The sequence below is a fragment of the Giraffa tippelskirchi genome, chromosome 13 (assembly GCF_054371585.1).
Source record: "Giraffa tippelskirchi isolate mGirTip1 chromosome 13, T2T-mGirTip1v1.2.pri, whole genome shotgun sequence".
Lineage (NCBI taxonomy): Eukaryota > Metazoa > Chordata > Mammalia > Artiodactyla > Giraffidae > Giraffa > Giraffa tippelskirchi.
Genome location: NC_137287.1, coordinates 54146741 through 54174287, shown reverse-complemented (window position 1 = coordinate 54174287; position 27547 = coordinate 54146741). Strand labels below are relative to the sequence as shown.

General features: G+C 38.4%; 1 protein-coding gene and 1 long non-coding RNA gene across 3 annotated transcripts in view; both read left to right on the top strand.

Moving 5' to 3' along the window:
- Positions 1-27547, top strand: part of MACROD2 (mono-ADP ribosylhydrolase 2) — a 2278672-nt gene that overhangs the window by 37203 nt on the left and 2213922 nt on the right. The gene's annotated exons all lie outside the window — the stretch shown is intronic.
- Positions 11869-13664, top strand: LOC145532124 (uncharacterized). The gene is made up of 2 exons (XR_014073006.1): positions 11869-12084; positions 13068-13664. It is a non-coding gene; the product is annotated as an uncharacterized LOC145532124 (long non-coding RNA).

The following is a 27547-nucleotide window of genomic DNA, read 5'->3' as shown; positions in this document are numbered from 1 at the left end:
TTTACAGTATCCCATAGGTGTTGGGTTGTTGTGTTTTCATTTTCATTCGTTTCTATGCATATTTTGATTTCTTTTTTGATTTCTTCTGTGGTTTGTTGGTTATTCAGAATTGTGTTGTTTAGCCTCCATATGTTGGAATTTTTAATATTTTTTTTCCTGTAATTGAGGTCTAGTCTTACTGCATTGTGGTCAGAGAAGAAGACTGGGATGATTTCAATTTTTTTGAATTTACCAAGGCTAGATTTATGGCCCATGGTGTGATCTATCCTGGGGAAAGTTCTGTGTGCACTTGAGAAAAAGGGGAAATTGATTGTTTTGGGGTGGAAAGTCCTGTAAATATCAATTAAATCTAACTTGTTTATTGTATCATTTAAAGTTTGTGTTTCTTTGTTAATTTTCTGCTTAGTTGATCTATCCATATGTGTGAGTGGAGTATTGAAGTCTCCCACTATTATTGTGTTATTGTTAATTTCCCCTTTCATACTTGTTAGTATTTGCCTTATATATTGTGGTGCTCCTATGTTGGGTGCATATATAATTGTTACATCTTCTTCTTGGATTGATACTTTTATCATTATGTAGTGTCCTTCTTTGTCCCTTTTCACAGCCTTTATTTTAAAGTCTATTTTATCTGCAATGAGTATTGCGACTCCTGCTTTCTTTTGGTCTCCATTTGCATGAAATATGTTTTCCCATCGCTTCACTTTCAGCCTGTATGTGTTCCTAGTTTTGAGGTGGGTCTCTTGTAGACAGCATATATAGGGGTCTTGTTTTTGTATCCATTCAGCCAGCCTTTGTCTTTTGGTTGGGGCATTCAACCCATTTACATTTAAGGTAATTATTGACAAATATGATCCCGTTGCCATTTACTTTGTTGTTTTGAGTTCGTGTTGAAACATCCTTTCTGTGTTTCCTGTTTAGAGAAGATCCTTTAGCATTTGTTGTAGAGCTGGTTTGGTGGTGCTGAATTCCCTCAGCTCTTGCTTGTCTGTAAAGCTTTTGAATTCTCCTTCATATCTGAATGAGATCCTTGCTGGGTACAGTAATCTGGGTTGTAGATTATTCTCTTTCATTACTTTAAGTATGTCCTGCCATTCCCTTCTAGCCTGAAGAGTTTCTATTGAAAGATCAGCTGTTATCCTTATGGGGATCCCCTTGTGTGTTATTTGTTGTTTTTCCCTTGCTGCTTTTAATATTTGTTCTTTGTGTTTGATCTTTGTTAATTTGATTAATATGTGTCTTGGGGTGTTTCGCCTTGGGTTTATCCTGTTTGGAACTCTCTGGGTTTCTTGGACTTCTGTGACTATTTCCTTCCCCATTTTAGGGGAATTTTCAACTATTATCTCCTCGAGTATTTTTTCATGGCCTTTCCTTTTATCTTCTTCTTCTGGGACTCCTATGATTCGAATGTTGGGGCGTTTCATATTGTCCCAGAGGTCCCTGAGGTTTTCCTCATTTCTTTTGATTCTTTTTTCTTTTTTCTTCTCTGCTTCGTTTATTTCCACCATTCTATCTTCTACCTCACTTATCCTATCTTCTGCCTCCATTATTCTACTGGTGGTTCCCTCCAGAGTGTCTTTTATCTCCTTTATTTCATTATTCATTATATATTGACTCCTTTTTATTTCTTCTAGGTCCTTAATAAACATTTCTTGCATCTTCTCGATCCTTGTCTCCAGGCTATTTATCTGTAACTCCATTTTGTTTTCAAGATTTTGGATCATTTTTATTATCATTATTCTAAATTCTTTTTCAGATAGATTCCCTATCTCCTCCTCTTTTGTTTGGTTTGGTGGGCATTTATCATTTTCCTTTACTTGCTGAGTATTTCTCTGCCTTTCCATCTTGTTTAGATTGCTGTGTTTGGCGTAGCCTTTCTGTATTCTGGTAGATTGAAGTTCCTCTTTGTTGTGGAGGTTCCTCACTGTGGGTGGGGTTGGACGGGTGGCTTGTCAAGGTTTCCTGGTTGGTGGAGCTTGTGTCGGTGTTCTGGTGGGTGGAGCTGGATCTTTTCTCTCTAGAGTACAATGGAGTGTCCAGTATTGAGTTTTGAGATGTCTGTGGTTTTGGAATGTCTCTGGGCAGCCTGTATATTGATGCTCAGGGCTATGTTCCTGTGTTGCTGGAGAATTTGCGTGGTATGTCTTGCTCTGGAACTTATTGGCTCTTGGGTGGAGCTTGGTTTCAGTGTATATGTGGAGGCTATTGGATGATTTCTTATTAATTAATGTTTCCTCTGGCTTTCAGTCTTATTCTTGCAGTAGGCTCAAGACTTCTCCATCAATACAGCACTGGTAATAAAACTTTTAGGTTAACGGTGAAAAGATTCTCCACAGTGAGGGATACCCAGAGAGGTTCACTGAGTTGCATGGAGAGTTGAAGGGATGGGGGGGGGTTGAGGTGACCAGGAGGAGAAGAGGGGGACTCAAACGTGGAGAGAGCAGTCTAGCCAGTAAGCACTTCCTTCTGTGCTCTCCACAGTCTGGAACCCTCAGAGAGGTTCACAGAGATACATAGAGAGTGGGGAGAAAGGTAATAGAGGTGAGCATCAGTAGAAAGGGAGGGATCAAGAGGGGAGAGAGAGATCTGGGCAGTATTCTGTTCCTGAAGTGTTCTCCGGTGCCCAGCACACCCTCAGAGATTCACAGAATTGGGTTGAGAAGAGAAGGAGGAGGGTGGGAGATAGAGGTTCCTTGGGGGAGAAGAAAGAGCATCAATAGGGGGAGAGAGTAGTCAAGCCAGTAATCCCACTCCTGAGTAAAAATGGGTACTAAAGATTGGGTTCTTAAATGTACAAAATTGATATCTAATATGTAAAACAAAGATTAAAAATCTAGAGTAGAGGTTAGACTCTTAGAAAAATACAATATAAAAAAAAGAAAAAAGAAAATCACAAAAAGTATAAGATATATGTATGCAGTTTGCTTTAAAAATAGGGTTTTTGGTTTTTTTGCAAGGTAATAGTGGATTATAAAAATGAAAATTAAAGGTGTCATAGAGGACTTAAAGAAAAAATTAAAAAAAAATTTTTAAAATTAAAAAGAAAAAAAAATGATAATAGTAAAAATATATCCAGGACTTTCTCTAGAGCTGTTGTGAGCAGTGTGGGGTCTGTTCAGTTTCAGATAGATCCTTGTTCCTGCTTATACTTTTCAAGATATATAGGCCCCTTTCATTGCAGTCGGTGATAACTACAGGGATTTTAATCTGTTGGCCTGTCACTTCCAAAGCGCTTCCCTCTGTTTATTTGGCTTCTGTTTTCAGTGTCTAATTTCCGCCCTGCCACAAAGGGGCAGAGGTGGTCTCTTTAGGTTCGCTTGTTCAGTCGTGCTGTGGGGAGGGAGGAACACTGCAAACCAATATCACTGGCGTGTGTGTGGAGAGCTCACAGTGTCTCGGCCACACTGGGTTCGCCCCTGCTCACGGCGTGTGTGCTTTCCCAGTCTACCCTGCTCAGGCTTCAGGTTACTCGGCCAGGGAGTGGGCCCTGAGATGCGTGCACTTCCCAGGTCTAAGCCGCTCAGGTTCAGGTTCCCGAGTACTCCACAAAGGCGCAGACTCGGTTGCGCTCGCGGTTTGTGCCGTTCCCGGTCGGAGCAGCTCAGGCAGCCAGGAGTTTGGCGAATGCACCCTCCCCTGTTGGGGTGGTGCGGCTTATCACCTCCCTGGTCCCCGCCTCAGTTTACAGGCGCGCCCGGCTCCGGTGTGCTTTGTGTTAGTTCTGGGGAGCTGGTCTCTGGCTGCGACCCTCCCGGCGGCTGTTGACCCTCCGGGATCTCAGGCAGTCTTTGCTTAGAAACTGGAAGCCTGTTTGCAGTTTGGTAGGGGGTGCCCTCTCTGGGGCCGAGTTTGCCCCTTTCCGGCTCTGGCTGGTCCTGCCTACCCTCTGTGTCCGGCGGGGGATGGGGCGTTCCGCAGCCGGCTAGTTCTCCTCTGGTATTGCTCAGTTCTTTGTTCTGTGAGCAGGCCGGCAGTGCCTTAGATTTTGGCTTTTCACGGGATAGTTCTCTCTCTCTCTGGGACACACAGTTTAGGTTGCTATCTCACGTTAGCTCCCTCAGATTGCCCTCAGGGCATTCAGCCCGGTCCTTACCCTAAGCAGTGCCGCCCGCTCCTCTCTGTTCAGCCCCCACTTGCTGGTGGCAGATGCGAGTGTCTGGGGTTCTTTGCTGGGAGTTGCCTTTAGGCACGTAATCTGTGGGTTTTATTTATTTTTTCTCCTGGTTATGTTGCCCTCTGAGACTCGAAATCTTCCCCCAAACCTGCCAGTGAGAGGGTTTCCTGGTGTTTGGAAACTTCTCTTTCACGACTCCCTCCCCGGGATGGGTCTCCGCCCCTAACTCTTTTGTCTCTCTTTTTATCTTTTATATTTTCTCCTACCTCCTTTCGAAGATAATGCGCTGTTTTTCTGGATGCCTGATGTCCTCTGCCAGCGTTCAAAAGTTGTTTTGTGAAGTTTGCTCAGCGTTCAGATGTTCTTTCGATAAATTTGTGGGGCAGAGAGTGGTCTCCCCGTCCTAGTCCTCCGCCATCTTAGCCCCGCTCCAGCTAATTACTTTTATAATAAAGAATATACTTAAAACAGAAAGTAAATTGCCCATGATAAAAAAAAATTCTAATTTCTGCTTTCAAATTTCTTTATGCTTTAAGTAGAAGATGAACCAGAAGTGAGAATTGAAGAGTTGGAGAGTGTTGTGTTTTTTGTTTTTTTTTTTTTTGATCTCAGAGTGGGCGGAGGGAGGGGTTGTTCATAAGATACAAGAAGATTACTGAACTAGAGGAGGTGGGGGAAGGAACTTTGTAAATGGAGACGAGTGTGTACAGGATGGTAATTATATGAGACTCCTCTAAGATGTGCCCCTCAATTTTCTGTTGTTCTTGCTATTTTAGGGAGAGAAATCCCTTGTTTTGAGGATATGATTTCTGTGATATGATGAGGAGTACTAGGATTTTAAAAGATCACTGCAAATATATGTTAGTTGTCCAAGTCCAAATTGTAGTGACAAAAAAAAAAAAAGTCCATTGCAACTCTAGAAATCCAGAAAGGATGCTGTCAGTGAACATTTGAGGACTTCCTGCCTGGTAAATATAAGACTGATTAGATTATTAAAAACCACTACTGAACAGCTTATAACATAGGGAAAATTGCCTGTGAGCAATATCGGGGTAGGCAGAAGACTCTAGGATCAATGAATCTAGATGAGAAATATACTAGTTTCTCCCCCTTACCACACTAAGGGCAAAACCCACCTAGAAAGTTTCGCAACCATTTATTATGGGAAGGGTGGGAGTCAGGGAGACTCTTGTGGAAGGTGAAGCAGTGTCCTGAATCAGCCATCAGTATTGAACAATCTAGGTCTTTATTTAAATATATGAAGATAATGATGAAATACTGGATATTTGAGGGCTTCCAAGGTGGTGCCAGTGGTAAAGAACCCACCTGCCAATGCAGGAGACACAAGAAATGCAAGTTCAATTCCTGGGTTGGGAAGATCCCCTGGAGTAGGGCACGGCAACCCACTCCAGTATTCTTGCCTGGAGAATCCCATGGAAAGAGGAGACTGGCAGGCTACAGTCCATAGCGTTGCAGAGTTGGACACGACTAAAATTTAGCAACTTAGCACACAGCAGTGTTAAACAGAGGACTCATTCTAAAATAAGCAGAGCAAATAGCCCAGAAATCAGTTAATATGTAAAAAAAAAAAGCAAACTGAAAATGTTTAGTTTCTAGAGAAAATAACAGTGAAAAAACTGTTGACAAAAGTTTGATTGCCCAGTACAATCTGTAGAGGCCAAAAAATACAGAAGGTACTAGAATCCAGAGTGCTGAGTTGATTCCAAAGCTGTGCACAGAGTACTTGCTGGCTTAAACACTTAGATTTACAGGTCATATGCTTTTTTTTTTCTTTTATTTCTTTTTTTCTCTCTATAATTTTTGGTATATTTGAATTATTTCACAAGAAGAAAAAAAGATGAGTTAAGTATAAATTCACACAGCTAGTTTAGTGGCAAAGCCTGGACTTTTAACCCTTGGCTCAGTGTTTACTTCACTATGCGACTGCACTTGATTGCTTTCTATACAGACGAACCTGAGTGCTTGATGAGGCTCTACTTGGTGGTTACACGCCTGTTACCTGTGTTTCCACTTGAAGTTAGTCAGAGTGCATATTAAATCACTTGGAGACAATACCTTCTAAAATTACATTTCACATCTGGCTCTTGGTTTCCTGATGAGTTCAAGGTGAAAGAATGCATTTTTCACCCATGCATTCCTTTGGTCATATGCTTTTGAGGGGAGAGATCTTTGGGCTTCCAGTAGATGAGAAGTTGTAATTAAGGCCTCTGCATAAGGCCAGGGCTCTTCAAGATAAGGTTTTAATGAAAAGAGTCTCCAGAAAATGAAATTTAACTTCCAGCAGAGAACCTCAGAGAAGTTTTCTTCCCTTGGCATTTTGGTGTAAGACTAAAAAGTCTCCCCTAAAAATTTGTGGCCATAAGCTTGTCTTTGTGTGAGTGTGAGATTCTAATTTATACTAACTGCCTAGTTCAGGAAAACTGCAGACAGAGAAAATTTTTTAAAAATAGTCTAATGTTGGTAGTGCTATGAAGCACTTAACAGAAACAAAGGTAAATAAATACTCTAGGGGGGTACGTGTTCAAGATGAGCCTTTTAGTATGTCTCTTGGTAGAGCCCGAATGAAATGCTTTGGAGAAAATCAGCAATCATGAGCGAGAGTAAGCAGGAAAAAAAACCCCAGCAACATTAGACTTCTGTGATATTAAAATTAATAGATAGGAGTATGGAATTATATACAAATGTTAAAAGAAATAAAATGGAAGATTAAAAACAAGAGCAGGAGACAGAATGCTGTTAAGAAGTACCAGGAAGACTTGAAAAAGAGGTTGTAGAAATTAAAAATATAATAATTATATTGTAACTGGAAAACATTGAATGGCTTAAATATATGAAACCTAGCTGAAGAGGGAATTAATGAACTAGAAGATAGATTTGAAAAAATAGATATGGGAACATGAAAGATGTAAAAGTCAGAAGAATCAGTTCAGTTCAGTTCAGTCGCTCAGTCGTGTCCGACTCTTTGTGACTCCATGAACAACAACACGCCAGGCCCCCCTGTCCATCACCAACTCCCGGGGTTTACTCAAACCTTGTCTGTCGAGTCGGTGATGCCATCCAGCCATCTCATCCTCTGTTGTCCCCTCCTCCTCCTGCCCCCAGTCCTTCCCAGCATCAGGGTCTTTTCCAATGAGTCAACTCTTCGCATGAGGTGGCCAAAGGATTGAAGTTTCAGCTTCAACATCAGTCCTTCCAGTGAACACCCAGGACTGATCTACTTTAGGATGGACTGGTTGGATCTTCTTGCAGTCCAAGGGACTCTGAAGAGTCTTCTCCAACACCACAGTTTAAAAGCATCAGTTCTTTGGTACTCAGCTTTCTTCACCATCCAACTCTCACATCCATACATGACCACTGGAAAAACCATAGCCTTGACTAGATGGACCTTTGTTGGCAAAGTAATGTCTCTACATTTTAATATGCTGTCTAGGTTGGTCATAACCTTCCTTCCAAGGAGTAAGCGTCTTTTAATTTCATGGCTGCAATCACCATCAGCAGTGATTTTGGAGCCCAAAAAAATAAAGTCTGACACTGTTTCCACTGTTTCCCCATCTATTTCCCATGGAGTGATGGGACCAGATGCCATGATCTTAGTTTTCTGAATGTTGAACTTTAAGCCAACTTTTTCACTCTCCTCTTTCACTTTCATCAAGAGGCTCAATAAACATGTCTTAATATGTGTGAAGTTGGAGTTCAGAAAAAGAGAATGAGGAGACTGACAGTCTATATCCAAAGAAGGAATGAGCGTTTTCCAAAATTAAAAGATATCTATCATTAGATTGAAAAAAAAAAAAAAACCAGCACAGTAAATCCAGAGGAAGCAAAATACTTCAATAATACTAAGGACAAAAGGAAAATAAAAGTAGCCAGAAATAGATTACCTGCAGAGGTATAAAATTAGACCAGTAGCAGACTTTTAAACAACAGTAGATGCTGTGAGAGAATTCAGCCTTCAAATACTAAAAGATTCCAGATAACATCTTGAAAGTAGCTAGCAAAATTAATCAAAAACAAGTGTTTTGAAATATATTTTCAGACAGGTATCAGATTGTTAAAAAGATTAAAGTGTGACTATACTATATGGGTTAGCATATGTAACAACAAGAACTCTTAAGTTTGCAGAAGTATAAACAACTAGTTTTCAAGATTAATTTGGCAATATCTAGGAAGCTTGAATGAACATTTCTCCAGTGATCTGGAAATTCTGCATATATATATATATATATATATGTGTATATACTCATGCTTTCATATACCTTAGCATTGTTTATTGATCTGCTTTGACCATACGTAAATCAAAATTTCAGGAAACAAAATTTACTGTGTATAGCACACTTTGATTCACCTCTGTGCCTTACTACTTCTTCCCTTTTACCTTTACTCCTCACTTATGACTTTGACCTACTAATGTGATTTTATTGGTGGGTTGTAAGCTGTAGTTTGAAAAACACTCTCTTAAAAAAACTCACATATAAGTGCAATAGGGATGTTCATACCAGTATCATTTGTAAAAGTGCAACACTGAAAGCAGTCTTAAGCTCTTAATAAATGGAGAGTGGACAAGTAAACTGTGGTATATTTCATGTAAGGTGAAGAAGAATGTATAAAGTATTAAGTTTTTATGAAACTTAAAAATATAAAGCAATTCTATGTATAGTTTTATGGATGTATGCATATATAAAATATATAAGGAAATCTGTGGTAATGATAGACACCAAACTTAGATTATCTCTAGGAGGGAAAGAAAGGTATTCTGTTATGTAGGTAACAATTTTTCTTCAACCGAGGGGTAGATACATAGGTGTTTGTTAAATGATATCTTACACTCCTTCATATGTCTAAAATATTTCACAATAAATTTTTTTAAAAGGCAGATAGTGATATTGACAGATTGAGATTTCTTTCAGGGGATAGAGCAAAAAGAGTTGGATTTTATAAGAGAAAAGTTTGAGACCTAAAAAATAGATTCAAGAGATCATTATCTGTGAAGTAAGAATTCCAGAAGTGAAAAATACATACTGTAAAAGCAGTAGACAATGAAATGATAGAGTAAAATTTTCCTGAGCTGAAGAATGCCATCAAATAAGATATGCTGAAATCAAATTTCTGGTATAATCAAATAGTGGTCAGATTTTGAATTCCAAGAATCAAAAGAAAACCAAGTTTCCAGATAGAGTAAACAGACTTACTCTAATGCAAAAAAAGTATCAGATGGGCATCTGATTCTTCTTATGTAGCACTGGATACTAAGGAACAGAGGAAATTTCTATAGATTTCTGAGGTAGAAGTACTATGATCCTAAGGTTCTGTATACAGGCAAAATTGTTTTAAAGTATGAAGACAAATATAAAAGAACTCTGAACTATAACACTTACAAATGACTATATTATTTGGAAGTACTTAAGCAAAATGAAATGAATCAGAATAGAGAATTCTGGGTGGGTGGAAAAAAGAAGGACATAAACTAAGTATAGATGAACAAAAGCAAACAATAAACCAAAACAGTCAGTGAAACTTTTGGTTAAATCTAAAAACTTGTCGCTAATGTACTTTGATGTATATTTGAGGTATAATATAAACAGAGAAAATATTCCTAGTAAAATAGAAGATGAAAAAATGACCACCAGGAAATAAGATTTAGATGTTTTAATAAGAATAAAACCTGGGCTTTGGCAGGTTATGAGTGGAGGGAGGAAAGTAAAAGAATACTATGCATAGTTTGCTATGTAAAGTATTTCTATTCATAGAACTACAGAAGTGGATACTTTTTACTTTACTTATGAAGGAATATAGAAATCTTGAAAATTCGAAGAGACTTTTGTTAAAAGATGGCAGGATGTATCAGCTCTTTCAAACTTCATCACATCTGTTTGAAACAACTAAAAATGTATTTTTTTTTTTTTAAAGAAAAATACATTGGGCAGCAAGAAAGGGTGACATTGGTATAGCAAATTTGGGGGGATTCCCTGAAGATAGAAAGTAGATGGAATGTGAGAGAGAGAAACAAGAGCAGGGAAAAAACTGCAAGTGAAACCGAGAAGCTTTTTCTTGGTAGACTTCAAGAAACTCCCATCTGTTTTAACAGTTTCAGAGGATTCAAGTGGTCTGTGGTGTAATCATCAGATTAATTAATGTAAGGACTGCCTGTACCAACTGGGCACTTTTCTTCTTCAATTGTACAGAATGATAGTCAGCAGTGGTATTTGTCTCTAGGATAGGAGACTTGACTTCTGTTCTGCACATGATCAATCTAGGAAAGGCTTCTTACTGTGGATGCTGTAGTTGGAGAGAGTAGCAAAGCAGAGCCTGAACACAAAAGGGAGGAAAGGGAAGATCAGTTCCACATATATGAAACAGTAAAACAGTCTGCCCCAAGAGTAAAATCTTCCTGTTGTTTTCAGTCTTGCAACAACCCGCTTTATGACATACATTCTAAATTAAAACCTCTTGATATGCTCTGCCCACTCACGTTCATCCTGAAATCAACTCTCTAATTCATGGAAGATTCCTTCAGAAAGTGACAGACCTATAGATCTACATTAGAAACCCTGGCTATTTAGCTAACTCTGGGACACCATTCACAAATTTGGAAGACCAATGATTACCAGAAAATAAAAAATATGAGTAGAATATGAACTGAGAGAAATTGACTCCTGGAAAATGAGAATGATGCAAGATGTAGGTAGAACCTAAATGTAATTTGCATCCTTAGAGAGTTAAGATCATAAAGCAGCTGAAAAAACAAGTCAGCCTGTTCTGAAAGCAATCTGCAGAGTTCTCAGAAACAAAAAATATTCTTAAAATAAAAAACATTCAAAGGAAGGGCTGAAAGTTGAATTAATGATTTAGAAGTAAGGTTGAGGAAATATCCTAGAACCTGAAGTTTAAAAGGTGGAGATTAGAATATGAGCATTTGTTTAAGTTAAGTGGAACATGGAACCAAGTATGTGTTCCAGAAATGTGAAGGAGTGTTGAATATTACAGGAGATCAGTATATACAGATGTGAAAAGATGGCCAAGATACATAAAGTGAATAAGCACATTGTGAGAATAATATTTTAGTATGTTTGTGATCATAAATCATAAGCATGTTTGAATATGAATGAGAAAGATGAAAGGACATGAATCATCTCCTTTGGGAAAAGGATGGAGGGATGAGAGAGGAATACTTTTCATTTTTCTTAAAACATAATGTTATTTTATAAGGAGTATATTTTTATTTAAACAATAAGTTATTAAAAGTAATGTTGAGCGAAAAGGAGAGCAACCCTGGGATTACCTAAAGCACTGATTTACGCGTAGTCTCAAGTCCATAATTTTCTTTGTATTGTACAATTTTTTCTGTTACTTCTTAGCAACTGTCTCCTTCCCTTACTACTAGACTCTCAACCGAAGTGTATTTTCGCACACTTCTCTGAACCTTCTTTACCCAAAGTATTGGGGTGGGGAGTACTAATTCCTTTGTTGCATGTGAGTTTTATGAGGGAGGATGTAGAGAATACCTTCAAGTAAGGATATTTTCTAAGTATTGCTTTATTAATAAAGGGTAGTATCAATCCAACACCTTCTGTGGAATGAGTCAGGATGTAAATAAATTATGTTAATGGTTCATAAAGGGAAAAATAGGGGAGAATTCCGTATTTAAGATTTTGAAGTATATTCTAGTGGGATTTTTTGGGGTGAGAGTAGGAATTGCTCAATATCAGAACAGTAACATGTGAGTATAATCACAGAGGTGTGAAGTGGTGACCACCTGAAAGGCCCCATCCTTTTTGTGAGGAGATGGATATGATCCTTGATCTCAATATGCTACATCTACTGTAAACTTCTGACCCCTCCACCATCACTGAGGATGCTTCTCTAATGGCTGAAGAAGTGGTAGAGGATCACATGAGCGAGTGCCTGAAGATCCTTGCCTGGGACAAGTTATGGGAAGAAAAGTCCTGCAGGTATTCTTTTTATGTGTTTTACTTGGTTGCTGTGTTTTTATTGGAGAAAATAATTCTTTTCCTGGAAGGGGTGAGGAGTGGTTGGTGGGAGGTGGGAGATGAGTAGTCTTTTGTAAGTGTGACAGAATAGTTGGGAAACAGTACCAGCATCTTTCTGTCTTTTTCTTTTTCTGCTTTTACACAATGTTTTCTGTCATTTTCAAAATAAAAGAGGCTATTCTTGAATCACAGATTCACTTCTGTGGTGTTAAGATTCACTAAGAACATTTAGGTACATAGCATGCTGACATAATAGATTACCTAGTTGCAAATTTTAAAAACCAATGGTAAATGTTTAGATCTGTGAATGGTATTGAATTTAAATTTCTGAATATATGCTTAAAAAGCTTGTTTGTAATTAACTTGTTGATTATTTCTTCTTTTGTGTTAGTTGGTTATTTAACCATTTGACACTGATATATTTCTTTGGCATGAAGATTTAACACTGCTATGCACTTAAGTAATTAACTGGAGCACCTTAAGTCTTACATATGTGATTTTTCTCCAGAATAGTAGTTTCAAATGCCAGGAGCCCAGCTCTAGTTCCAGTACAACTTAAACATATTGCAAAAAATTATTTTCTTCAAACTGTATGGCAGAGAATTTCATTGAGATTTTCTAGGTACTACTAATTGAAGTTTTAGAAATGGTATCTTCAGATGTATTCTTGATCATTTCTAATTCTGTTGTGCTTTTTAAATGATAATGTAAGAAGTATGCATGAGTGTGGGGGGAGTTGTTTTTGAAAACTTAGAGCATTTGGAACATGTAAGAATTGAACTAAGTGGATATAGACAAAGATATGTCAATAAAATTGACCAAGGAAAAGTAAGTGAAATGACACGATATGCTGGTAGTTTTCTTCTTTTTTGTTAAAATGAAAATAAGAAATGTTGCTCTTAATAGAGATTTTTGTGTCATTTTCTCTTCCTTTTTTTTTCTAGCATGGACACTAGGAAAAGAGCTCTTTTATTTCATCTTGTCTTCCAGTCCATTTTGAATTAAAAAAACCTCATTGAAAACTCCTTTGAGAAGAGTCTGTTTTGAAGAAGGAAAAAGAAATACGGTTGAGAGAAGTTGTGCAGACCAGAAGGGAGATAGAAACACATGTTTTTGGGGTGTGTGTAACACCAGTGGGACTTCAACGTGGAGAACTGAGAAGAGAGAAAATTAAGAAATGACTGAAAATTGTGGGGCCTGGTGGGAAGGTACTGGCCATCTACTAATGTGGAAAGGCAGTTGATGCTTCAGTCCCAGGACTTTTTGTCTCTGCTGTGCAGTTAGCATAAATTCTCACATTCTGAACCGCCCTTTATCCACTGTGAATGATGAAACTCTTACTTCTATTTCAGCAGTGCTTCCAAGGATGAATGAAAATATCTAGTGTCTGCCAAAACCTGAAAAGTGTAGTCCATTTACTTATCACTAGAGCTTTGTAAGGTACCCCCTCCTGCATTTTAAATTTTTTCTGTAGTTCACAAAACCAGCCATTGTAGGGTGTTTTTTTGTTTGTCAATAAATACTAGATTGTCAACATGAAATATAATGATTCTTCATCATTGTGGTCAGTTTTCTCCAATTTGATATCCATAGTCACCTTGGTGAGACTAAAATTTTATTTTTCACACTTAAATAATTATGCTGTTTTTGGTGTGTCATCGTATGAGTTCCTGTTTTTCTCGAGATTTTAACAGACCTTGTCTTACTGTATATGTCAAAATAAAAATATTTAAATAGTAAATATGTTGTAATATTGTAGATACTGATCTTATATTAATTTTTCACTAAATATTGAGTTTGATTTTCATATACACCCTTACCCTAAATGTCAGATTTATCTCAAATTTTGGAAATTAGTTTGTGTTATATAACAAGCATCTTATGGATTTGGCTTGTGTGTGTTTTAAATTTTACTTGTTTTAAACATTTTTTAAAAATAATGTACTCATTCTATTAGGCAGCTTTTCTTTGGAAGTCAGGAGGAGAACTTTATGTTTTTGAAACTGTAATTGGTTGTTGAAGTTCTCCAGACCAGTAATACGAATTCTGAACCTTGTTTCTAATTCCATCTTTTCTTATTTTAAGGACTGTTAGAATACATTGTGATCCTTTTTGAGCATAATATCTCAGTAGTCAAGAGTATCTTCTCCTCATCTTTCTCCAAGGAGAATTTGTTGATTGAAAGTTCCTCTTGTACACTGGGTTCTCTTCTGAGTACCCTCTTACTAATGCAGAGTGATTGTGTGTGTATATGAAAGGGTATGATGTTGTTTCAGTCTGACATAGGAAATTGTACAAATGTGTTTATTAACTGCATTGCTTGTTGTGGCAAAAAGCTAGAAGTAACTTTAATGCACATCAAGAGGGAGAATGGTTGTGGTGGAATGTTATGAAACTCTTAAAAATGGGGTCTCTCTTCATTCTAAGGAGTGTGTGTGATTTTTTTTAAGTGAAGAAAGTTAGGTATAATTCATAGTGTATCCTATTTTAAAAAACTTTGTTTCTATGAAACATGTTTTATATATTTTAGATAAAAGATAATTATCTTGAAATATGGGATGAAGGATAAGGAAGAAATAGGGATGATCTTTTTTTTTTCTTTTCATATATTTATTATCACATTCATTTCTGTGCAAGTGTTCCTTTTTATAAATTTTCAGGAAGAGTTTAAAAATTATCAAGAAAGTACTTAAATGTAGTTTTATAGTATTTTATAACTTTATAAAAATACAGAAAAATAAAAATACTTGTAGTGATCAGTGATATATATATATATACACACACACACATATATATATAGATTGCTATTACTGTGAAATAAGGAGGATGCAGTATGGATTATGATTCCATGGGAACACTAAGATAGAAGCCAGCTTTATCTATAGGAGATAATGAGAGTCAGGGATAGTATGGACGTTTGAAATGTGGTCAAATGTGAGACACTAAATTGCCCGACAAAATTTAGTTGAATTTACTTGTGACCCTTCTTTCTACCTTCTTAGAAAGGAGCAGGCAGAAGAGGAGCATCCAACAGTATAAAGAGGAAAAAAATGAATGTTATTTGAATACTGTGCTGGAGAACAACACACTAACTAGAACTGGGCATTGTGAACCAGGCTCTGACCAAAAACATTTCTGGGCCTCTGTTTTCTGAGCTATAAGGACTTTTTACTCAGGGCTCTCCTGGAAATAGGATTACGCAATAAAGAATCCCCACATAATAGAGAATTGATTTTAAGTTTTAATATTGCATCTGCCAGTAAATATTAATAGCTTTACTGTTTTTTGGAGGGGGTGGGGTTAATATAGCAAAACATATAGATGTGAAGTTGGCCATTATTTTGCTCAACTAGAATATTGGAATATTTATCTTTTAAGACCTGAAGACTATTACATAAGGAAAATTACTGCATTAGTGAATACTTGTGGCTTCGTTAGACTTGTACAGGTAACCTCATGAGTTCATAGGGTATAAGTGTTAAAGTATAACTTTAAAATACAGAAAAGTGACAGTTAATAGATATGGAAGTGTTAGGAAATGCTTTTATAGTATTGAAGGAGACAAAACTTTAAATTTATTTTGTATTATGCCCAGGGAATTGTGTGTATAACTTAAAAAACAATTAACCTTGAGTTTACTTGAGGAAAAAACATAATGTCTGTGGGATAAAGATGAATTTTTACTGTTAAGCTTCCTATTATGTCAAGTCACTGAACTCAGGTTTCACAGGCAGAGGCTCCATTTGCTTTTCATTTTTGTCTCTACCCTTTCTCTTTCTCTCAGCTTGAATACTCATAAGTCCCTTTATTATTTTAATACGTGATTATAAACTTAAATAAATTGTATTAGCCATGCTTTTCTTCTTTCAGCTGGATTATCAAAGGATTGTATAAACCAGTATTTTCTAAACTTCACATAGTTTTGTACAATATTGTAATCAAGTCTAATATATGTGTGTATACAACATAAACTATAATCTGATTTGTGAGTTGTGGTTCTGTATTTGCCATCCATATGTTTTAAAAGACTTACCTATTATTTGGCTTTTATTATAACTCACAGGATAATTATAAAGATTGGACAGTGGATGGGAAAGCTTTGAAAACTATCAAGATTATACAAACAAATTGTTATTATTTTATTCACTGGTTTAAAAATATTAGAGGGCCTAGAACTATATTCTTAAGAGCTGAAATACTTTGCAAATCATTTACTGATTTTAGGTGTAATTGAAATGGTACAGTTTTATGAATAGCAATATTTCCATTATATTGAGAGGGAAAATTGAGATAATTTTACTAGATGACTACTGATTATAACCAGTATTATTCAACGAGGTATGGAAATATATAAGACATACCAAAATTTAGGAACAATCTGGCACATTTCAGAGTCAATCAGTAGACTTTGTCAAATAGTTAAGTGGCTGTGAAAATATCCAACATTATTCCATAGTTTGAGACCACAGTGTATGACCACAAAGTATTGAAATTTATTACCTTTTGTTTCTAACTCACTTTGGCCAAAACTAAAACTTCATTGTCTTCTTTTCAAGCCTATTCACCCTGTGGAAAAGGATCTCTTCGTCTCTTCAGTTACAGATAGCTGGATAACTTGTCTGAAGTTGTCGTTTACTGCTCTTCAGTAACACCTACTTTCAGCAGGTCCTAAATTGTTAAAATTTCTTCTTTAAAATGTCATTTTTTTGGTGTTTCTGTTTCTGTTACCTTAGCTACCACCTGAAATCAGACTCTAAATATTTTTCATTTGGATTATAATGGTACCCTCATAACTCATCTGCTTATCTTTAAAATCTTGCTTCATCCCATCCATACCATTCTCAAAACCATCTTTCTAAAGGTAAATTTGATGAAGTCACTTTTTTGGTGTCCTATCCTTTAAAAGTCTTGTCATAAAGGACTGAATTCATACAAAGGGCCTCTTTATAACCCTGCAAGATCTTTTTCATTTTATTTGTTGTGCTTTGTATTACCCCTGGTACTTTGCATGTCCTCATTAAATATTGGCAGAAGTAATTCTGGTAGGTCCTGAGAGATTGGAAAACTATAAAATGTATATTGAGAAATTCTCTACACTTCCTAAAGAACTTTTTAATACACTGTTTTTAATGAGCCTTTGTCTCCATTTCACATAGCATCAGTTCAGTTCAGTCGCTCAGTCGTGTCCGACTCTTTGCGACCCCATGAATTGTAGCACGCCAGGCCTCTCTGTCCATCACCAACTCCCGGAGTCTACCCAAACCCATGTTCATCGAGTCGGTGATGCCATCCAACCATCTCATCCTCTGTCGTCCCCTTCTCCTCCCGCCCCCAATCCACAGCATAGGGCTTGGCAATTAGTAAGTGCTCCATAAATGTTGAGTTAATTTGATCCATTTGAAATAACTTGAATATAAACATTGATGACAGCAGTGGGTATGGGACATAGTTGCTTTGGCAGAGATGTCATCAGTTTTCATGTTCCGTTTCTACTCTAGTTGAGACAAAGAAAATTTACCGCACATCTTCTGAGCCTAGCAATCTCCTTTCTTTTTTAAGCATTTACTTGGGTTTTTTTGGTCTTATTCTTTTTTTCTATGTCTATTTTTTCAATAAACTTCCATTTTTTTTCTCTTAGCCAATTCAAAGATGGCTTGTGGGTACTTCCTGTCTGTGACAGGACTTGATTTTGTGAACCATTGATCAGCTAAGGAGATCCAAACAAGAAAAGATGAATCATTTTAAAGAAAAATTAAGCTTCTCTTCCTTTCTGTGTGTAAAAGATATACACATTTCTTTAACAGCCAGTTAAAATTCAAACTTGCTGGTTTACCAAATTGCCAGTTAGATGTCACACTTAATTGTTGGTCTTTTGTGTAGCCTGGGTATTAGATGGCTTCCCTGGTAGCTCAGCTGGTAGAGAATCCTCCTGCAATGCAAGAGACCCTGGGTTGACTCCTGGGTCAGGAAGATCCCCTGGAGAAGTGATAGGCTACCCACTCCAGTATTCTTGGGCTTCCCTGGTGGCTCAGATGGTAAAAGAACCTGTCTGCAACATGGGATACCTGGGTTCAGTCCCTGGACTGGGAAGATCCCTTGGTATTAGATAGCATTTAGATTGAATTAGTCTCTGGGACTTGGTCAGTGAAAAACTTGAAAAGTCATTTATTAACCATTAGTTGTAGAAGTTTTCCTGTTACAATTAGTACTAATTTTTAGTGTCCGATTTACTCAAGGTTCACTTTATCCAGAATTTAATAAATAGCGAAATTTATATAGAAATTATATAACAATATAGCTGTTAAAAATAAGCACAGACAAGTTCATAAACCCTAAGGTAAATTCTTTCACTTTTCCATTCAGGCACATTTTGCCTTGAATTAGGATGAAGGATTTAGTGAAACTGTGCTATCTACAAATCCACTTTTCATGAACAGCCAATTAAGCACTTAAATGCTGTTCCTCCTTTTCATAATTTTTCAAGTAGAGAATTCATACTTGACTCTTTTTCTCTGAAAGAATTAATCTGTCAAAGGTATGCCTCCTTTTTTCTTACCCGTGGAGATAACTTTGGTTTCTAAATTACTACTTGGTCACTGCGCAGATCCTAGTGGCAACGATTCTAACCACGTCCTCCCACTCCAGCCCCTACAGTCACATACATAATCAGCCGTTCAAAATTATTATCCAAGGTGGCAATTTCCTCCTACCTTTAAACTTGTACAGATAATCTTGTCAAAGGATTCTTTGTATGATGAATTTTCATTTTTCCAGAAATAGCTCAAGGTGACACTTTCATTTCATAGTGCTGTTTAGTTGAGTTTACTAATCTTTATTAAATAAAGTTTCCAGAGTCATCACCAGTTATTTCTTGAAATAGAATCTCTAAATTTGGCTTTGATTTGTTTACTTCTGTTTATTTTTATTGTTGCAGTGAAGGAACAGAATGTGTATTTATTGCCTCTATGCAGAAACTGACTGGCTCAGAATAGAAAACACCAGGCTACTCTATCAAAACTGTTCATGCTCACTTATAGTTTAACTCAACTGACATTTTTAAAGCACTTCTAATTTTGCTCCCCTGGTGGCTCTGATGGTAAAGAACCCACCTGCAATACAGGGGACCCAGATTCCATCCCTGGGTCAGGAAGATCCCCTGGAAAAGGAAACGGCAGCCCACTCCAAGTATTCTTGCCTGGAGAATCCCATGGACAGAGGAGCCTGGCAGGCTGCTTTCCATGGGACTGCAGAAGTCAGACATGACTGAGCGACTAGCACAATGATGGTGTTGCTTTCAGGTACTTGGAATACGAAGAGTGAGATAAAGATTCTGACATCTAAGATATTTTAAATTGTAAAATAGTATGTAGTCCTTTTTGGGACTATAGGGACCAAGAAGAAGGAGGTGTGGTTGGGTGAACTTTAATAGAAGAGGTGATGACAGTGCTGAGACCTAAAAGAAGAGAATCAACTACGGAGTGGGTAGAGGGGCACCAGAAAGTAGAAAAAACGGTTTGCGAGACTTAAAAGACCTACAGAGTTCTAGAGTCCTCTGTTAGCCATTTCTGAGAGTGGAGGGTTCTCTGTGTGAGAAGGGCAGGTGAGATAGTGGCAGAAGGAGTCAGGGCACTGAATGAAAGGTCTTGCAGACCATCGCCTTGACAGATTGAAATAACATACATATGGCCTGCCTGTTAAAATACAGATTCTGAGTCAGTAAGTCAAGATTAGGACCCTGAATTGGGTGAAGGGGTGTTCCCAAGTGATGTTGATACTGCTGATTCCCTAACCACAGTTTGAACAGCAAGATTATCTACTGTTATGAAGAGTTTTGCCTTTATTCTGTGGAGCTTAAAGGTGTATATGTGATCAAACTCTCATTTTAAGAAAATTTTGTTTACATAAGGGTAGAAGAGGAGACGTCACCATTAGACTTAGCAAGGAGAAAGAATTGTGTGATACTGAAGAGGAGGAGGAGATACAGGCAAGAGATACACAGAAAGTAGAATAAAAAGCACCTGGTTATTAATTGGCTATGGAAGGGAGTTGTTGAGTGGAGGTAATTTGGTAAGTTCATAGGTTTGGAAGTTGATCAGTTCAGTTCAGTTGCTCAGTTGTGTCCGACTCTTTGTGACCCCATGGACTGCAGCACACCAGGCTTCCCTGTCCATCACCAACTCCTGGAGCTTGCTCAGACTCATGTCCATTGAGTCGGTGATGTTATCCAACCATCTCATCCTTGTTGTCCCCTTCTCCTCCTGCCCTCAATCTTTCCCAGCATCAGGGTCTTTTCCAGTGAGTCAGTTTTTCTCATCAGGTGGCTAAAGGATTGGAGTTTCAGCTTCAGCATCAGTCCTTCCAGTGAATATTCCTTTAGGATGGAATGGTTGGATCTCCTTGCAGTCCAAGGGACTCTCAAGAGTCTTCTCCAGCACCACAGTTCAAAAGCATCAATTCTTCAGCACTCAGCTTGCTTTATAGTCCAACTCTCACATCTATAATGACTACTGGAAAAACCATAGCTTTGACTAGACGGACCTTTGTTGGCAAAGTAATGTCTATGCTTTTTAATATGGAAATTGACTGACTGACAGGTAATATCTACTGAGTTAGAGAGGAGAAGCAGGTTGATCTTGTGCCTGTGTGTGGGGGGCAGTGGAGCAGGACTCCACTGGGGAAAGGGAGCAATAAGAAAAAAAATGTCAGCTAGACAGTTCTAAATGACCAAATTGTCATGTCTAGCAAGTACATATAGACCATTGGGGACTCATCAGGTCAGTTCACTTCACATTTATTGAGGGTCTGATGTTTGCCAAGTTCCCTGCTAACAGTGCTTAGCATACTAGAAAAGGTGAAATGTGATCTCTTCGATAAAGGATCTTACTATTGAGTGGGAAGATAGAATCAGATGAATAATTGGCATCTTCGCAAACCAATTTGCTAAGGGGATTCTTGGAAAACACAGGGGAAACTTTTAGAGTAGGTAACAGTTCAGCAAGGTGTAGACAGGTGAAGAAAATACTATAAGCAAGTGGATAGGAATGGATATCCCAGTCGTAATGGGAAATTAGCTTTTGGAGTCCAAGTTGCAGGTCATTTGCTGTTGTTCAGTCGCCCAGTTATGTCTAACTCTTTGCTACCCATGGGCTGCAGCACGCCAGGCCTTCCTGTCCTCACCATCTCCAGAAATTTTCCCAAGTTCACGTCCATTGCATCGGTGATGCCATGCAGCCACCACCTCCTCTGACGCCCTCTTTTCCTTCTGTCCTCAATCTTTCCCAGCATCAGGGACTTTTGCAGTGAGTTGGCTGTTCGCATCAGATGACCAAAATACTGGAGTTTCAGCTTCAGCATCAGTCCTTCCAGTGAGTATTCAGGGTTGATTTCCCTTAAGATTGACTGTCGATCTCCTTGCTGTCCCCACTTTCAGGAGTCTTCCACAGTTCGAAGGCATCAATTCTTTGGCGTCCTGCTTCTTTACAGTCCAGCTCTCACAACCATTTGTGACCACTGGAAAGACCATAACCTTAACTATATGGACCTTTGTCGCTTTTCAACACACTGTCTAGGTTTGTCATAGCTTTCCTGCCAAGAAGCAACCTGCTTCTGATTTCATGGTTACAGTCACCATCCACAGTGATTTCAGAGCCCAGTGAGAGGAAGTCTGTCAGTACTTCCACCTTTTCCCCGTCTATTTGCCATGAAGTTATGGGGCCAGATGCCATGATCTTAGTTTTTTTTTAATATTTAGTTTTAAGCTGGCTCTCTCCTTTCCTTTCCTCCTCATTTGCTATAGCAGCAGCTCAAATTAGAAAGCTGAGTCGTGGAAGAGGAGGCTGCAAGCAAGTGTCTGATTATCAGTTTCCTTGTCACATGTGGTCCCTTAACCTGTACATAATGAGAGTAGGGGCCCCTGAAGTGGTTAATTTTGCACTTTGCATTTTATAGGAAACAATCCAGTGTCAGTGTGAAGGCTGAATTGGAGAGAGGTAAAATGTGGGACTTGAATCCCAGGTAGACAGTCTTAAGTAGTGTGTCCTAAGTCCAAATAATTGAGCCACCCCAAAACTCAAATTCCTTGAGGGGTCAGACAGATGAGATGAATATGAAGTATCAGCGTGTAAGGCTTAAGGAAGGGCAGGTTCTGCAGTTAAACGAAATGCACTGTTCCTCTCCCCACCCACCCCTGCCCCAGGGAATCCATATTGTGCTGTCAAAACACCCTTCACGTAGTAATTTCTGGTCAAAACCAAGGTGGTTACAGTGATGACAGAGATAAATTATTTGGAAAGTAGAGTTTCTGTCTTGAGAGACAATAAGAGACCAACTAAGGGGTAAAGGGTATGGGAAGAATCACATGCTTTTGGTGAAAAGTGAGGACATGTTGGTTTAGCGATGCTTGTGGAATCTCCAAGTAGAGACAACTAGTTTACAGTTGTCAGAACTGGGCTAAGGAATGAAGTTTTGGGAAGTGGAATGAAGAGTCTCTAAGGAAAAAAGTTACAGTGAGAGAGGAGAAAGAGGGCTGAGGATGGAACCCCAAGGAATTGTGAACTTTAAACAATGAGCAGTGAGAGGAAAAGCAGAGTACTGTTCATGGTCGAAGAGGCTGGTGGCTTGGCTATGCTAGAGACAAGGAATCAGTGTTTCATTAAAGAAAATCATTCAATTGTGTCACTTGCCACAGAGAGGTACACAAAGAATGCAGAGTCCTTCAGATTTGGTACAGAGCAGCCACTGACTAATTTGTGGGGCCAGAACCCAGAAAACTCTGGATCGTGGAGTGACTGGGAGGTGAGAGAGCACAGACAGTGACTCCTTTTGGATGAATTCTTTTTCTTCTGGCATTTGCTAAAAACACTTTCTCAAAGCTTAAGTTCTGACTAAATGATCTAATTATAGGCTGCCTATCAGCATAGTTAAATGCTGGATCAGTTAATTTTATTAATGTAAATTTGCTGGCATAAGCCATAGGAATATAAACATATGTGATTATTTTTAAACTGAAAAGCTGCTAAAACAAAGATAATTTAGAAAATGAGTTTTTAAATTTATAGGCTTATTTATCTTTCATTAACATTACTGTAATCTGTTTTGTGAGACTCCAAGAAAATATTTTCTACAAGTTTCTGAGTAAAGAAGAAAACTCTGTGCATTTATTTTCTTGAATTAATTTTAGTACTTTAAAATGGGCTTAAACGTTGAAATTGCTTTTATAGTTTTATCGCAGACTTGTTTTTTTTCTATTAACTTGAAGGTTATTCATAGGCTTTGCAATGCTGCCCTCTAGTGATCGCTTCCCAAAATGCATTAATTAACTTGAAGCGTCTCTTCCATCTCTGACTCTCCACTGGTCCTTTGCCTCAGCCCTGGTTGTTTTGTATCTTTTATCGCGCCTCAGTTGAGGGGGGTATGTGTGTGTGTGTTTCATAACCAGTTAGACTTCTTATTCTCATTTAATGGCACTAGGGAAAGATTGGCGCTTTGGAGCCAAAAAATTTGGTTATGAATTCTTAACACTAGAGTTCTTTTGAGAAGTGAAGGAGAATCTTTTTGTGGCACTCGATACAGCACAGAGTAAGCATTCAGCATGTGGCAATTCTCTGTTCCACTTTCTTCTCTCCATCCTCATTGACTAGGCTAGGGAGTCAGAATTATTTTTTACCACCTCTGATTTCTCCTCTTATAAAGCATCTCATTATATTAAAACTGCCTGTTTGCTTGTCCATGCTCTGTAACTTCCAGAGGCCAGGAATCATGTTTGGCTTGTGCATGTTTGTATCTTTAGTATTTAGCACAAAGTTAAGTACATACAAGATCCTCATTTAGATAACATATTTGTTGTATGACTATGTGAACGAGTGATTGAATAACTGGCTCAGATCAGTCGCTCAGTCGTGTCCGACTCTTTGGTACCCCATGGACGGTAGCACGCCAGGCCTCCCTGTCCATCACCAACTCCCAGAGTTTACTCAAACTCATGTCCATTGTGTCGGTGGTGCCTTCCAACCATCTCATCCTCTGTCATCCCCTTCTCCTCCAGCCTTTAATCTTTCCCAGCATCAGGGTCTTTTCCATTGAGTCAGTTCTTCACATCAGGTGGCCAAAGTATTGGAGTTTCAGCTTCAACATCAGTCCTTCCAGTGAATATTCAGGACTGATTTCCTTTAGGATGGACTTGCAGTCTAAGAGACTCTCAAGAGTCTTCTCCAATACCACAGTTCAAAAGTTTCAATTCTTAGGCGCTTAGCTTTCTTTATACTCCAACTTTTGCATCCATACATGACTACTGGAAAAACCACTGGAAAAACTACTGGAAAAAGCTACTTGACTAGATGGACCTTTTTTGGCAAAGTGATGTCTCTGCTTTTTAATATGCTGTCTAGGTTGGCCATAACTTTTCTTCCAAGGAGTAAGTGTCTTTTAATTTCATGGCTGCAGTCACCATCTGTAGTGATTTTGGAACCCAAGAAAATAAAGTCTGTCACTGTTTCCACTGTTTCCTCATCTGTTTGCCATGAAGTGATGGGACCAGATGCCATGATCTTAGTTTTCTGAATGATGAGCTTTAAGCCAACTTTTTTACTCTCCTCTTTCACTTTCATCAAGAGGCTCTTTAGTTCTTCTTTGCTTTCCATGATAAGGGTGGTGTCATCTGCGTATCTGAGATTATTGATATTTCTGTCGGCAGTCTTGATTCCAGCTTGTGCTTCATCCAGTCCAGCGTTTCTCATGATGTACTCTGCATATAAGTTAAATAAGCAGGGAGACAATATACAGCTTTGATGTATTCCTTTCCCTATTTGGAACCAGTCTGTTGTTCCATGTCCAGTTCTAACTGTTGCTTCCTGACCTGCATACAGATTTCTCAAGAGGCAGGTCAGGTGGTCTGGTATTCCCGTCTCTTTCAGAATTTTCCACAGTTTGTTGTGGTCCACACATTCAAAGGCTTTGGCATAGTCAATAAAGCAGAAGTAGATGTTTTTCTAGAATTCTCTTGCTTTTTCTCTGATCCAGTGGATGTTGGCAATTTGACTTCTGGTTCCTCTGCCTTTTCTAAAACCATCTTGAACATCTGGAAGTTCACGGTTCATGTACTGTTGAAGCCTGGCTTAGAGAATTTTGGGCATTACTTTACTAGCGTGTGAGATGAGTGCAATTGTGCAGTAGTTTGAGCATTCTTTGGCATTGCCCTTCTTTGGGATTGGAATGAAAACTGACCTTTTCCAGTCCTGTGGCCACTGCTGAGTTTTCCAGATTTGCTGGCATATTGAGTGCAGCACTTTCACAGCATCATCTTTCAGGATTTGAAATAGCTCACCTGGAATTCCATCACCTCCACTAGGTTTGTGCGTAGTGATGCTTCCTAAGGCCCACTTGATTTTGCATTCTGGGATGTCTGGCTTTAGGTTAGTGATCACACCTTCTTGATTATCTGGGTCATGAAGATCTTTTTTGTATAGTTCTTCTGTGTTTTCTTGCTACCTCTTTTTAATATCTTCTGCTTTTGTTAGGTCCATGCTATTTCTCTCTTTTATTGAGCCCATCTTTGCATGAAATGTTCCCTTGGTATCTCTAATTTTCTTGAAGAGATCTCTAGTCTTTCCCGTTCTATTGTTTTCCTCTATTTCTTTGCACTGATCCCTGAGGAAGGCTTTCTTATTTCTCCCTGCTATTCTTTGGAACTCTGCATTCAAATGGGAATATCTTTCCTTTTCTCTTTTGTTTTTCGCTTCTCTTCTTTTCACAGCTATTTGTAAGGCCTCCTCAGACAGCCATTTTGCTTTTTTGCATTTCTTTTTCTTGGGGATGGTCTTGATCCCTGTCTCCTGTACAATGTCATGAATCTCCATCCATAGTTCATCAGGCACTCTGTCTATCAGATGTAATCCCTTGAATCTATTTCTCACTTCCACAGTATAATCATAAGGGATTTGATTTAGGTCATACCTGAATGCTCTGGTGGTTTTCCCTACTTTCTTCAATTTAAGTCTGAATTTGGCAAGAAGGAGTACATGATCTGACCCACAGTCAGCTCCTTGTCTTGTTTTTGCTGACTGTTATAGAGCTTCTCCATCTTTGGCTGCAAAGAGTATAATCACTCTCATTTCAATGTTGACCATCTCGTGATGTCCATGTGTAGCGTCTTCTCTTGTGTTGTTGGGAGAAGGTGTTTGCGATGACCAGTGTGTTCTCTTGGCAAAACTCTATTAGCCTTTGCCCTGCTTCATTCTGTACTCCAAGGCCGAATTTGCCCGTTACTCCAGGTATTTCTTGACTTCCTACTTTTGCATTCCAGTCTCCTATAATGAAAAGGACATCTTTTTTTGGTGCTACTTCTAGAAGGTCTTGTAGGCGTTCCTAGAACCGTTCAGCTTCTTTAGCATACTGGTTGAGGCATAAACTTGGATTACTGTGATATTGAATGGTTTGCCTTGGAAACGAACAGAGATCCTTCTGTCATTTTTGAGATTGCATCCAAGTACTGCATTTTGGATTCTTTTGTTGACTATGATGGCTACTCCATTTCTTCTAAGGGATTATTTCCCACAGTAGTAGATATAATGGTCATGTGAGTTAAATTCATCCATTCTAGTCCATTTTAGTTCACTGATTGCTAAAATGTCAACATTCACTCTTGTCATCTCCTTTTTGACCACTTCCACTTTGCCTTGATTCATGGACCTAACATTCCAGGTTCCTATGCAATATTGCTCTTTATGGCATCGGACTTTACTTATATCAGCAGTCACATCTACAATTGGGTGGTTTTTTTTGCTTTGGCTCCATGTCTTCATTCTTTCTGGAGTTATTTCTCCACTGATCTCCGCATATTGGGCACCTACCGACCTGGGGAGTTCATCTTTCAGAGATCATCTTCCGGGGACTCTTCCCAACCCAGGGATCAAACCCAGGTCTCCCCCACTGCAGGCGGATTCTTTACCAACTGAGCCACAAGGGAAGCCCAAGAATGCTGGAGTGGGTGGCCTATCCCTTCTCCAGTGGATCTTCTTGACCCAGGAATTGAACTGATGTCTCCTGCATTGCAGGTGGATTCTTTACCATCTGAGCTATCAGGGAAGCCTAAATAACTGATTACCACTTCTTAATTGGAACCTTGGAGTGTGTTACAGAAGTTTTTCTTGTATTATGCAGGATGCAAATGAATACTGTTGATATGGTATAATTAGATTTTACCCTTGGCCTTTCATAGAGGTATTTATTTGCTGTTTTGTTCAATTTCTTCTGTAGTTGTTAGTCTTTTCAGGTTTTTGACAGTAGAGATAATTATTTTCCATAAAAATTGTCAACTTCACCCAATTAAAAAAGCTATTAGCAAACAGTTTTACATAAAATTTCCTTATAACATTTGATTTCTTCCATATCTGATTAAAATCCTTTTATTATTGCCAGTCTTGTATTT